Source organism: Pan troglodytes, chromosome 6 (assembly GCF_028858775.2).
Source record: "Pan troglodytes isolate AG18354 chromosome 6, NHGRI_mPanTro3-v2.0_pri, whole genome shotgun sequence".
Classification (NCBI taxonomy): Eukaryota; Metazoa; Chordata; class Mammalia; order Primates; family Hominidae; genus Pan; species Pan troglodytes.
Genome location: NC_072404.2, coordinates 97,777,774 through 97,789,940, shown reverse-complemented (window position 1 = coordinate 97,789,940; position 12,167 = coordinate 97,777,774).

Here is a 12,167-nt window from a genome sequence, read left to right as displayed (position 1 = left end):
TACATGTATTAATAAAACACCAAGAAGAGTAGTCAATGTAGAGTATGCCCTGCCTATAAATGTTGACAATGATTAGTTATAATCATTATCTGTAATTTCTAATCTTTCTACAACTACTTTTTACTTAGGCATTTAAAACTCTAAATGGAAATTAAAAGAATACATGAAGGGTCTCAGTAAGGGCCTAATTCCCACTTCAAAACTTTTGTGATACCCAGGCACAACACAGAGAGTCCTTATATGCATGAAAACCATGAGAGTCCTCAGAATAAAGGATGAATTTCACTTTGAGAACTATGAGTCTTTTGAGAATGAAGACAAAGACTGCCCCCAGTGATTGCACTGGAAAAAATAGATGGAGAAAGAAAAGTTGAAGAGATAAGAAACTAGGTACCTCTGACTACTAGGTACCTCTAGTAGTCAGACCCCTAGTAGGAAACAAAATGGCACTGTCTGATGGAGTAATTAAGGGTAATTTATTAATAGGAACCATTTACAAAAGTGTGAGCAGGCTCAGGGGAACTAACAAGGGAAGGTGCAGTATTCACAGCCAGAAAGAGCAGAGTGCTTCTACTGTATTTCAGCCAGAAGGGACAATAAGAGGGACCAATTACTTCTCCCCTGGGAAAATGGCTGTCTAGAGAGAGTCCATGTGACAAGCTGTGGCTTCGGGTAGAGGGATGTAACCAACCCACAGCAACTTAGCAGCAATACAGCCAGTACACTACATATTTCTGCTTCACTGTCCTTTTATTCTTGATCTTCTGATGGACCCTCCCATTGCCCAAACTTAATTAGCAGCCAGGGGACAAGGAAACTCATATAGCTCGGAGTCCCAGTGCAAAGAATAGCATTAAAAAGGATGTAGAGTGCTTCAGGAGGAGCAAATGTAAAGTAGTCAACCAAGTATCACATACTGGGGCATGGGTTGCATTAGAGAAGAATGTATTTGTCCATCCCTCACCAGTGCTTTTACTTGCCACTCTAATCCTGTAGCAAAGATTATCAGATACTATATAAAAGAAATATTCTGCCACATGCCTAGGGTTTCTTACATGTCTGACCTTACTGGCATCCTAATAGTCACCCCATTTGTTTCCCCATCTTGGTGGTTAAAGACCATTGATATCATTTCAATGTCTTCAGCTTGATGTAAGACCCAGTTTCTCCTGGTCTTCTCCAGTTCTTGCCTAGCTACACCACCATCTCATCTTTTCATGGATGATATTGCTCCTGGCTCAGTGGAAACCTTTTACAGGTAAATGGCAAAGTGGCCACTCCTACCCTTGTGCATGGAACGAGAACACGCTCTACTCTGTTGAATCAGCCAGTAAATGTAACTGCCTCAACAAACACCCAAATCTTAGTGAGTTTAAACAACAAAGTTTATTTCTTGTTCACACTATTATGGGCAAGCCAGGGACCCCAACTCAATATTACCACTTAGGAACCCAGCTAACAGAAGACTCTTTCTCAACACATACTCTCCATAATCTCAGAGGCATGGGGAAAACATGGTGAAATATGAAATGGCTCTTAAAGCTTCTTCCTGGAAGTGGCATACATCAATCATCTCAGCTCACATTTTATTGTCCAAAAGAAATCTCATGGCCAAGGCTGAGTTCAAATAGGCGGGGAAAAACAATTTGACCAATAAACCTGCAGTGAGAGAAATTTCATTTTTGAGCATCCCTAATGACTAACATGTATGTTCCAAGATATTTGTTCCACATTCTTCTTAGGAGACCATAACACTGGAAAAATAAATAAAACTACACTATGAGATCAAAAAATTGTCCTTAAAGTAGCAAAGGTTATCATAACTTATTATAGATGCCATCAAACTTTTGAAACTACTGTACCAAGCTGAGAGATTTGTTAGAGAGGCTGTATAGGGCCAAAAGGCCCTCACAAAATAGTTTCTGCTTTAAGATTTCTCTTGAATTGAATAAATATTAACATCATCAGTCACCCTACAAAGCAGCAAATCATGGGCAGAAAATGTGACCTTAGAGGTTAGGCCTTACAATAGAAACAGAAGGTGTCACATTACTCTTTCTGACTTGATAGGGTGTGGAAAAATATGGACATGTAATGATGGGACTCTCTTACTTTCTCTGGGTCTCAGCAGAAATGTCATTTGGAAAGAGACACCTAACCTGCACACTTTATACAGAATAGCATCGCCCACCCATCTCTTGATTCTGCTTACTGTTTTATCTTCATAGCACTTATCACCATCTGAAATGTCTTATATTTATTTATGTCTGCCTACCTACTAGAATTTAAACTTTAAAAGTAAGATTTTTGATATATCCCCATTGTCTAGAAGAGTGCCTAGCACGTAGTAGGAACTTTGTAAACATTTGTGAACAAATGAATGTCTGCATGAGAGCTCTCCCAGGTGTTTGAAGAAAAGGCCAGACTCCTCCTCTGAGAAAGATTCAGCAAGGCCCTGGTGGGACTCGGAAAGCAGGCCTTTACCCTGGGAGGAAGCATGTGTGATGGGCCTGGAGCTCATGGACTCTGAGTGCATCCATACTGCAAGTCCTATTGCTATAAGAATTTCTGTAATGTACGTCCTTTTTGATAACTCCACGCCTTCACCATGGATGGCCTTGCTGAATGTTTTCTCCTGGTCTCTAGTATTACACTTCATTCATTTAATGGAGAATAAAGACAGCATTATATATAATATAATATAATATTATGTTATGTATTATATTACATATAAAATATAAAATTATATATATATATATATAATTTTTTCTTCTCCTACTCCATAGGAAGTGGGTCTGAACTGGAGTTGGGTCTATGGGCACTGGCTGTCTTAGCACAATGCCCATTCTCCTATAACCTTCCTAAAACTTGCTCATCCTTCCAGTCTCAGATGAGTCATCAACTCAAGAAGCATTGCTTGACCTCTAAACTAGGCCAAGTACCACTACTAATGCCCTCTTAGTATCCTTTAAATTTCCTCCATCACACATGTTATGTTCTGAGCTCCAAGAATTCAGGAACCTGCCTATCTAGCCTCTGCTGCATGTCCACTGCCTAACATGGTATCTGGCATGTGCTGTCAACATATGTTAAATGAAAAGTTAATGTTGTGAATGAAAGAATGAAGTGGAATTACAGCAATTGAAAAGAATCCATAATCACATCAGGTATTGTCTACATACTGAACAAATAGTTCCTTTACATGTGTGTACTACTGCTTCTCAAATGTGTGGAGATGCTTCTGACATTCATGAAATACAAATTTATTTAAAAGTTATTGAAATTGTGTATTTACTGAGTTAGTGAATGCTAAAAATATTACTATTATCATGTAGAAATTCCATTAATGCTTTGATTTTTTTAGAAAGATTCTTATACTTGAAGAAGTTGGAAAATTAGTGAGCTAGAAAAAGGTGATGAAATTAAATTCACATACAAAAAAAGTATGATATAGGCTGTAAATATACTGGCTTCACTGTGGTAGGCATGTGGAGTATACAGAAAATTAATTCAGTCATGATTTTGATAGACTCAATATAAATAAAAAAGCAGATTCATGTTAATTCCTCCCACTAACTATAGATTTTCACTTCCTTTCGATGAGTCTCTCAGATGCATCACAATTATATATTGACTCCCAATAAAGGTGACAATCTCCTCACCATCAGCATAGAAATAGAAACACACAGCAGCAGACTCTTAGGTGATCTCACATGGGTTATAACCAAACAGAAACTCCTAAAACGTTTACTCTATAAAACAAGAGGATCCAGCCACGTGATCTTTAACATTTTTCCTTACGTTTTTAAATTTCATAACTTTCTAAGAAACCTAGTTGGGAGGTTAATTTCAACTTTGCTCAGAGGAGTATATTAATTAAATCAACTAGAATATAGTCAATCTAAAATTACTGTAAAGCCTATGAAAACAACCATGTAGATTTTATTCATGACCACTTGTTCTTGCTTTCATAATAAGAGAGCATAGTCATTTTTTCAGAGAGGTGAGGGTATTTCTGCTTCATCAACTTCCTAACAAATTTTATAACTTCAATGGGCTGTTGGAGTGAAGCAATTATGAGCACAAGTTTGGAATCATGCAGACCAAGACTGAACCCTACTTCTCTGTCACTTATAAGTAATCGGTTATTGGACAAATCACTCAAGCACTCTAGGACTATTTTCTTCACTATAAAAAGTAGGTAACAATTTATACTTGACAGGATATAGCACGGTGCCTGGCACTTGGAAAACACTGAATAAATGACACCTTCTTACACACTTACCAGATATATTTTGACCTCATCTTAAGCAGGCATAATTAGAACACGTCACCTGGTCAAGCCCTCCATTTTTGAGCTACACAACAGGTCTGCCACTTTGGGGCCTTGAAATGAGTAACGATTGTTTTAACTTTCTCATCAATTATAAATAAATGATTAGTGCTGGGCCCAAATCTTGTTAATGACAGGACCCTTGTCTGGACACTTGGATATAAGGCATACTTTGTGCTTGGCAGCAGGCATCCCCTAACGTGTACATCTGGTGGATAGAATGAAGACTCCTTTCTTGATAGTCTTCTCCAGTAGTCTGATTTTTTATCATTAAGAAAGGGAGGAAAAATCCTTCAGAAGTTTTTATATAGAAGCCTAATATTGTAATGTGTGAGATTATCCAGGAGGCAATTACTATGTTCATATTTTGTTAATTTTAGGAGGATATATTTAAAGTCACATATACAAAGGTATGACACAGATTGCAAGTGCACATCATCTCTACTGAATACAAATGTGGAGTTTAGAGCAAATTAATTCAGTCATAATTTTCATAATTTACTCAATGTAAATGGAGATACAGACACATGTAGAATTAATTTAAATGCTTGTAGTTTCATATCTTAACAAAGTGGAGGTTTATTTACTCGTCTCTGGCTCTCTCTCTCTCTCTCTCTCTCTCACACACACACACACACACACGCACACACACAAACACATTTCAAGGATTTTCTGTAATAGCCCATAAGTCTATATGTACCAGGGGGTTGAAAGTTAAAATACTCTAAGAGACAATTGTACATCCCAGGGATGTTTCTGCAGTTGCTCTATTGAGATCCAAAAATTTGAAGCCACCACTGGAGGCCCAAAATTACATAAAGGAATGAACTAAGTAAAATCTTTTTTACAGAAGGCTCTGGCTGGACTACACTCATGGGAGCATCAATCTGAATTCTAACCCTGAGGCTAGAAATGGAAAATAATAGAGCAATTTTTCCCCAGAGGAGAAAGCTTTTGATCCCACCACCTGTAAAATGCTATTGCCTCTGTTCTTTGCAGATTCTGATTTATCCAAGCTCCAAAAGGCCTGACTCTCACCAGAAATGAGGTAGCCAGGTTTATCAAATACATGATGTTCCTCTTTCCTGTGCTACCTGCACTCCAATGGGCTTCCTTTAATGGGTTAAAGTACTTAGGTGAGTTAAGAATAGATCCCAAGTTTATTTTGAGCCCAGAAGTTCTTAATTTGCTCTCTTTCTACACATTATAATCTCTCTACCACTGCATTCTCTTGGAGTTTGCTAACAGTTCACACTCATTTAATCAATTTCTAACTGTTATCCCACTGGGATTTTGAGCAAGAAAATACGGGGTGTGTGTTGAGGGGGGTATTAATTAAACATATTCTAAAGGAATATTTTAGAGTTGCAAGTGCAAAATTTTCATTCTGAAAGGATTCCTATTTTTGGAGAAATTCTGTACAGAGAATATAGATTGCTAAAGGCAGTTAGTAAATAATGAAGGAGAAGGTGAAGAAAATTAGAGAATTCAAAGGTCAGGAAGTTAGCAAGTTGAACCTGCTATATCTTGCCATAAAGAGAAGCTGGTCATTTTACCAGAATAAGACTGTGTCAATGTCAGCTGAGCAAACGGGATTTGTAACAGAAACTATTGGGAAGAAAAGGTAACACTTCTGGACTAAAAGAGCATTTCAGAAAGAAATAAAACATTTTTCCAGTTATCTAATTTGTTTAATGGATGTGGTTTCTCATCAAATCCATCTCACTGGTTATTATATAGTCATATATTTACTTAAAAATTAAAATGTTAAATATAAAATATCCCTAAACATACTAGCTAGACAAAAAGTGAGAAACTCTTTTTAGTATTGATTTCAGTGACTGACCACATATTGGAAAGGTTGTTTCATTTTAAGCATTAATGAAAGCATACCACGTTTTACAAGGCTCCTACTCCATTATTGTCTGTTCTAAATGCAATATTTGTGACCCATGTGATGTACTAGTTGGCCGTATTGTCGACTGATAGGTACATAATGTGCCATATAAATATACATATAACATATTCAATTACAGTGAGTTATTTCTTATACACTGTCTGCAATTTATGTTACCTAATTGCTCTATTTAAAAACATAGCTTGCCGGATGCGGTGGCTCATGCCTGTAATCCCAGCACTTTGGGAGGCCAAGGCGAGTGGATTACCTGAGGTCAGGAGTTCAAGAACAGCCTGGCCAACATGGTGAAACCCCGTCTCTACTAAAACTACAAAAAATTAGCCAGGCGTGGTGGCGGGCACCTGTAATCCCAGCTCCTTGGGTTGCTGAGGCAGGAGAATTGCTTGACCCCCAGAGGCTGAGGTTGCAGTGAGCCGAGATCACACCACTGCACTCCAGCCTGAGTGATAGAGTGAGACTCCATCAAAAAAAAAAAAGAAAGAAAAAGAAAAAAAATAGCTGTATTTCCATGTATGTGTGGTTCTTATCACAACATTTCAAAATAAGTTGCTGGGTACCTACTAGGCATAACACTAGTGGAAATACACCTAATGTCTACTTCTCTATTAAAAGGGAAAATGTATGTATACAAAATTGGTATAATAAATCTATGGATCTGAAACTCCACAATGTCTGGTCAGTTTAAATTGAACAAGGAACTGATTAAGCATGAAACAACTGGGCCCTATACTCACACTATTATGTGTACACATAGAACCAAAACTTTCCAGAAAGGTCACTGACCAGAGGCTGCTACATGGACTCACTATCAGAACAAAAATTCACAGAACCAACAGAATATAATTCATCAATTTTCTACTTATATATTGTGAATTCAATAGTGACCTTACTATTAAATACATGGATATAGTTGAAGGTAATTAAAGAATTGCAGTTACTACTGCTTTCCGCCATTAAGTTGTCAGTATAACTAACATCATTTAAACATAGACTTGTACTTACTGACAAACTTTAGTGATAAATCATGAAGTAAGTAGTCAGACTTTACATACTTCATGGCAATGAACATCAGAATAGCTTTGATCGGCTACTTTTTGAAACCTCCAATCTTCAGCTTCCTTGAAAAACTAGGAAAAACTCTTACGTAAGTAGAGTATGAATATGGTGAGGGAACAGACTCATCTAATTGTCATTTATTCTCCCAGGCAACTAGTTCATTCAGATAAAAAATAACCTACTGTTATGGTAGCATACCTCTATGACAGAAGTTCGGGAATCTAAAATGTAATATTAGCTTCTTTATTCTTGCTTTCTCCTCTTATCTAGTCTAGTCTTACACATAATGTAGGCACCCCTAACCTCTCCACATTGCCCTAACCTCCACCACTGCTCACCCTCATACATGACTTGTTTCCCATAATATGAATTACACTGATGGTTTCTTTAATGTTTATGCAGAAGCATTTGTTCGTTTGTAGTTCTCACCATTTGTTCATTCACTCAACATATATATATTTCATGAGTTGCACCTTTTTTCATCAACTAGAACACACATGTAAACAAGAATCAAAAAGACAAGCTATAACAAGTGTTGGTGAAGATGTGGAGAAAGGGGAACCATTGTACACTGTTGGTAGGAATGTAAATTAGTACAGCCATTATGGAAAGAAGTATGGAGTTTCCTCAAAAAATAAAAATAGAACTACCATATGATCTAGCAATCCCACTTCTGGGTATATATCCAAAGCAAATGAAATCAGTATGTTGAAGAGATATCTGCACTCTTAATGTTTACTGCAGCTTTATTCACAATTGCCAACATATGGAAACAACCTAAGTGTCCATGGATAGATGAATGGATTAAAAAAAAATGTGGCATATACACAATGGAATATTATTCATCCATGAAAAAGAAGGAAATTCTGTCACTTGTGACAACATGGATAAACTAGGAGGACATTATGCTAAGTGAAATAAGCCAGACACAGAAAGAAAAATGCATAATCTCACTTATATGAGGAATCCAAGAAAGTTGAACTCATAGAAGCAGAGGATAGAGCAGTGGTTGCCAGATGCTGAGGCATGGAGAAAATGGGGAAGTGTTGATCAAAGGATACAAACTTTCTGTTAAAAAATTAATAAATTCTGGGAATCTGATAAACAGCATGGTAACTATACTTAATAATAATTCCATATTGTTTACTTGAAATTTACTAAAAGTAGATCTTAAATGTCCTCACTCACCACACACACACACATACACACGTGTATGGTGATGGATATGTTGTTTAATTTTATTGCAGTAATTATTACATAATGTATGTCTATATCAAGAGTATGTATATCAAAACATGGTACACCTTGAATATATACCATTTTTGTCAATTATACCTCAATAAAGCTTGGAGGAAGGAACAAGAAACTTATGACTTGCTCTAATGCACTCAAAAATGCCACCATTCTGCCAGATATCATGGCAGCAGGGCTGAGAGAGGGAGGGGGGAACGGGAGAAGTGATTAATGGAGCATGAGCCTCAGCCCCCAATCTACAGTGCTGAGAAGAAATCAGAGAGTAGTTGTATGAAAGAATCATCACTGCTGTTGGCTGGCTCCATCCTTTTTATCCATTGAGTTTCCAGGACAGATCTCTAGTGTCCACGAGAAATGGCCCTTAGCAGCATCCTTACCCACAGCCATTTAGAATTACGCTAGCACTGGACTTCCTATTAAAGGAAAACATAAAATAGGTATCTCCTGTTTTCTATTTTACCTTTAAACTGTGGCCCAAAAATGAACTGTGTCTTCAGCTTCTTTGGTAACTTCCCAAGCAACTGTATTCCGTTCCCTACGCAAAAGGGAATATGATACATTTCTCTAATCACCTTTTTCTTGGACTTAGTTGAGAAAAGGCTTGAACTAATTACATTTATTTCAAGATCCTGGAGTTTCTACTTGAAACAAAAATGTCTACCGAGTGACTGGATTTTGGTAGTTTTTCTTGGTGGGTCACATTTTATGCCTTGTGATTGCTTGAATTGAGCTGACAGTTTTATATATAACAGGAGATACATCCTATGGACCTCTTTTGTTTTGGAATGGTGTATATTAACGTGCTATTAAAAGCATACTGGTACTGACAGAAATGAATAGCTTGAGAGTCACAATTTCTTCTCTTATAATAAACATTAAAAGTTGAGACATACGAAAAAACATTTGGAAATGTGTTATATATACCCATCTTTCCTGCAGGCAAAATGACTAAAAGTACCTTTAAAATGTCATGAGTGGGCCACAATTTACATTTCCAAAAATCATGGATGTTTTCAAGCCTATGATAAACTTTATTTGGACGCTTAAAAAACAGCCCTCTATTCAAACTTTATCAACAATCCAAACTTGAATTTACATGTAGAAAGTTTCCTAATTTAGGAGCATTTTTTAAACGTATTGTTACTGTCTTTAGTCATGTATAAGCTGTAGGGAGAGTGAAAGAAGAGGAATGGATATTTCTAGTCACCTAATGTTTTGTGTTTTTATACCAATAACTTATAATATATGAGGAAATAGTATTTCCTGACATAAAATATTTGGACTTTCACACAACATAATTTAGCTAGATCATCCATGCTAAAAGTGGCACAAAGTATCTTTTACTTTTCTTTCTTAGGTTAGTTTTATCAAGGTATAATTTACATACAATAAAATGCAACTATATTATATGTACAAGTTCTATGAGTTTTGACAAACATGTACAACCATGTAACCAACTAATCAACCCTGCAACCTAGATATAGAGCATTTCCATCCCACCAAAAGCTCATTCATACTCTCTTGCAATCAATCTCCCATTCCCCAGCCCCAGGCTACCACTAATCCACTCTTGTTATAGATTAGTTTTATCTATTCTACAATTTCATATAAATAGAGTCAGACAGCATGTACATTGTATGTCTGGTTACTTCTACTCAACATAATATTGTTAAGATTCATCCATGCTATTGTATGTAATGGTGGTTTATTCCTTTCCATTGGTGAGTGGCCTTCTATTATATGATACACCACAATTTGTTTATCCATTCATCTATCGATAGGCATTTGGGTTGTTACAAGATATTTCTTAGTGGCACATTGTTATTGCTATTAGCACAGCTGTGTGTGCACATACATGTGTGCATGTTGTACTGTAGTGTGGTGTGTTTGGGGAGAGTTGGGGGGTGTGTAAAATGTGGTGTGTTTGGTTGTATATATGCTGGAGGGAGAGTGAAAGAAGACTTAATATGCACCATGCTCTAACATGGCGATGCCTGGATGATCACCCCTGACTCCCTTCTAAGATGGTCACTGGAGGGCATGACTAGTGAGTCAAAGACCACTAGAGCTTCTTCCCTGCCTCTAACTGGTCTTTCATGAAGACTATTTGAAAGGGAAAAAAGGATAGTTTTCCATAAAGGAATCTCGCCAAGGACCTGAAGATGCTAACAAGGTGGACTGCTGACTCTGGTGAAATTTTGTTTTTTTCTGAGACTCTTCAAAGTGAGGGTTCACAAATTTATTGGGCCTCTGTACTAGTTTCCTAGAGCTGCCATAACAAATTACCACAAACTGGGTGGCTTAAAACAATAGATAGTATTTGTTTTCTATATTAGATAGTATTTATGCATTAGTTCTATAGGACAGAAGTCTAAAATCAAGGTGTTGGCAGGGATGAACTCTCTAGAGGGAGTTCCATTCCTTGCCTCCTTTAACCTGTGGCAGCTGTCCTTAGCTGTGGCTGCAGCCCCCTCTGCTCCAAATTCACCTTATCTTCTCCTCTATGTGTCTCCTCCTCTATGTGTCTGTGTCATCTCCCTTTGCTCCTCTAAGGACATATATGGTGGCATTTAGGGCCCACCCAGATAATGCAGAGTTGTCTCCTCATCTCAAGATTTTTAACTTAATGACATCTACAAAGACCCTTTTTCCAAACAAAATAATATCCAAAGTTCCAGGGATCAGGACTTGATAACTTTGGATGAGCATTATTCAACAGCCTCATCCATTCTCTTCTGTCTTGCCCAAGTCCTTGGTCTACCTGAGGCTCACTGTTCTCATATACAAAATATGACAGTATCATATAGTTCTTTATCCATCAACCAGTTAGATTTCAAGTTTACCTGTTTGTAGTCCAAAATGACAGAGAAAGGATTAATCTTGCAGGCATCAATGCATTTCTACAACATGAGAGTATGAGTTTATTCCTTTAAAGTTTTAAGTTCAGCTATTTTCTTCTTTGCTGTCATATGTCTTTGTTTATTAATTCATTCAATAAATATTTATTCACCAGTCTTTCCCTGGAACACTTTGAGATACTAAACAAAGCCCCTGTCCTTATGGAGCTAATATTCTGAAGAAGAAGACAATCTCTAAGTAAATGTGCTATCAGGCAGTAGAGAAGGATAGGGAAGGAAGAAAAGCCAATAAAAGGGTTTATTACTGAACTAAGTGCTGTAGCACCAGGGGCTCGATTTGACCAGGACTCACAGGAATGATTTAAGAATTGTCTACTAGGCCGGGTGTGGTGGCTCATGTCTGTAATCCCAGCACTTTGGGAAGTCGAGGTGGGCGGATCACGACATCAGGAGTTCAAGACCAGCCTGGCCAACATGGTGAAACCCTGTCTCTACTAAAAATACAAAAATTAGCCGGGTGTGGTGGCAGGAGCCTGTAATCCCAGCTGTTCGGGAGGCTGAGGCAGCAGAATTGCTTGAACCCAGGAGGCAGAGGTTGCAGTGAGCCAAGATCACGCCACTGCACTCCAGCCTGGGTGACAAAACAAGACTCCATCTAGGAAAAAAATAATAATAATAATAATTGTCTACTGAAAGGACAAGAAGATTTATCCATAGGCTCCTCCCAACATCGGTTGACGGTTGCCTT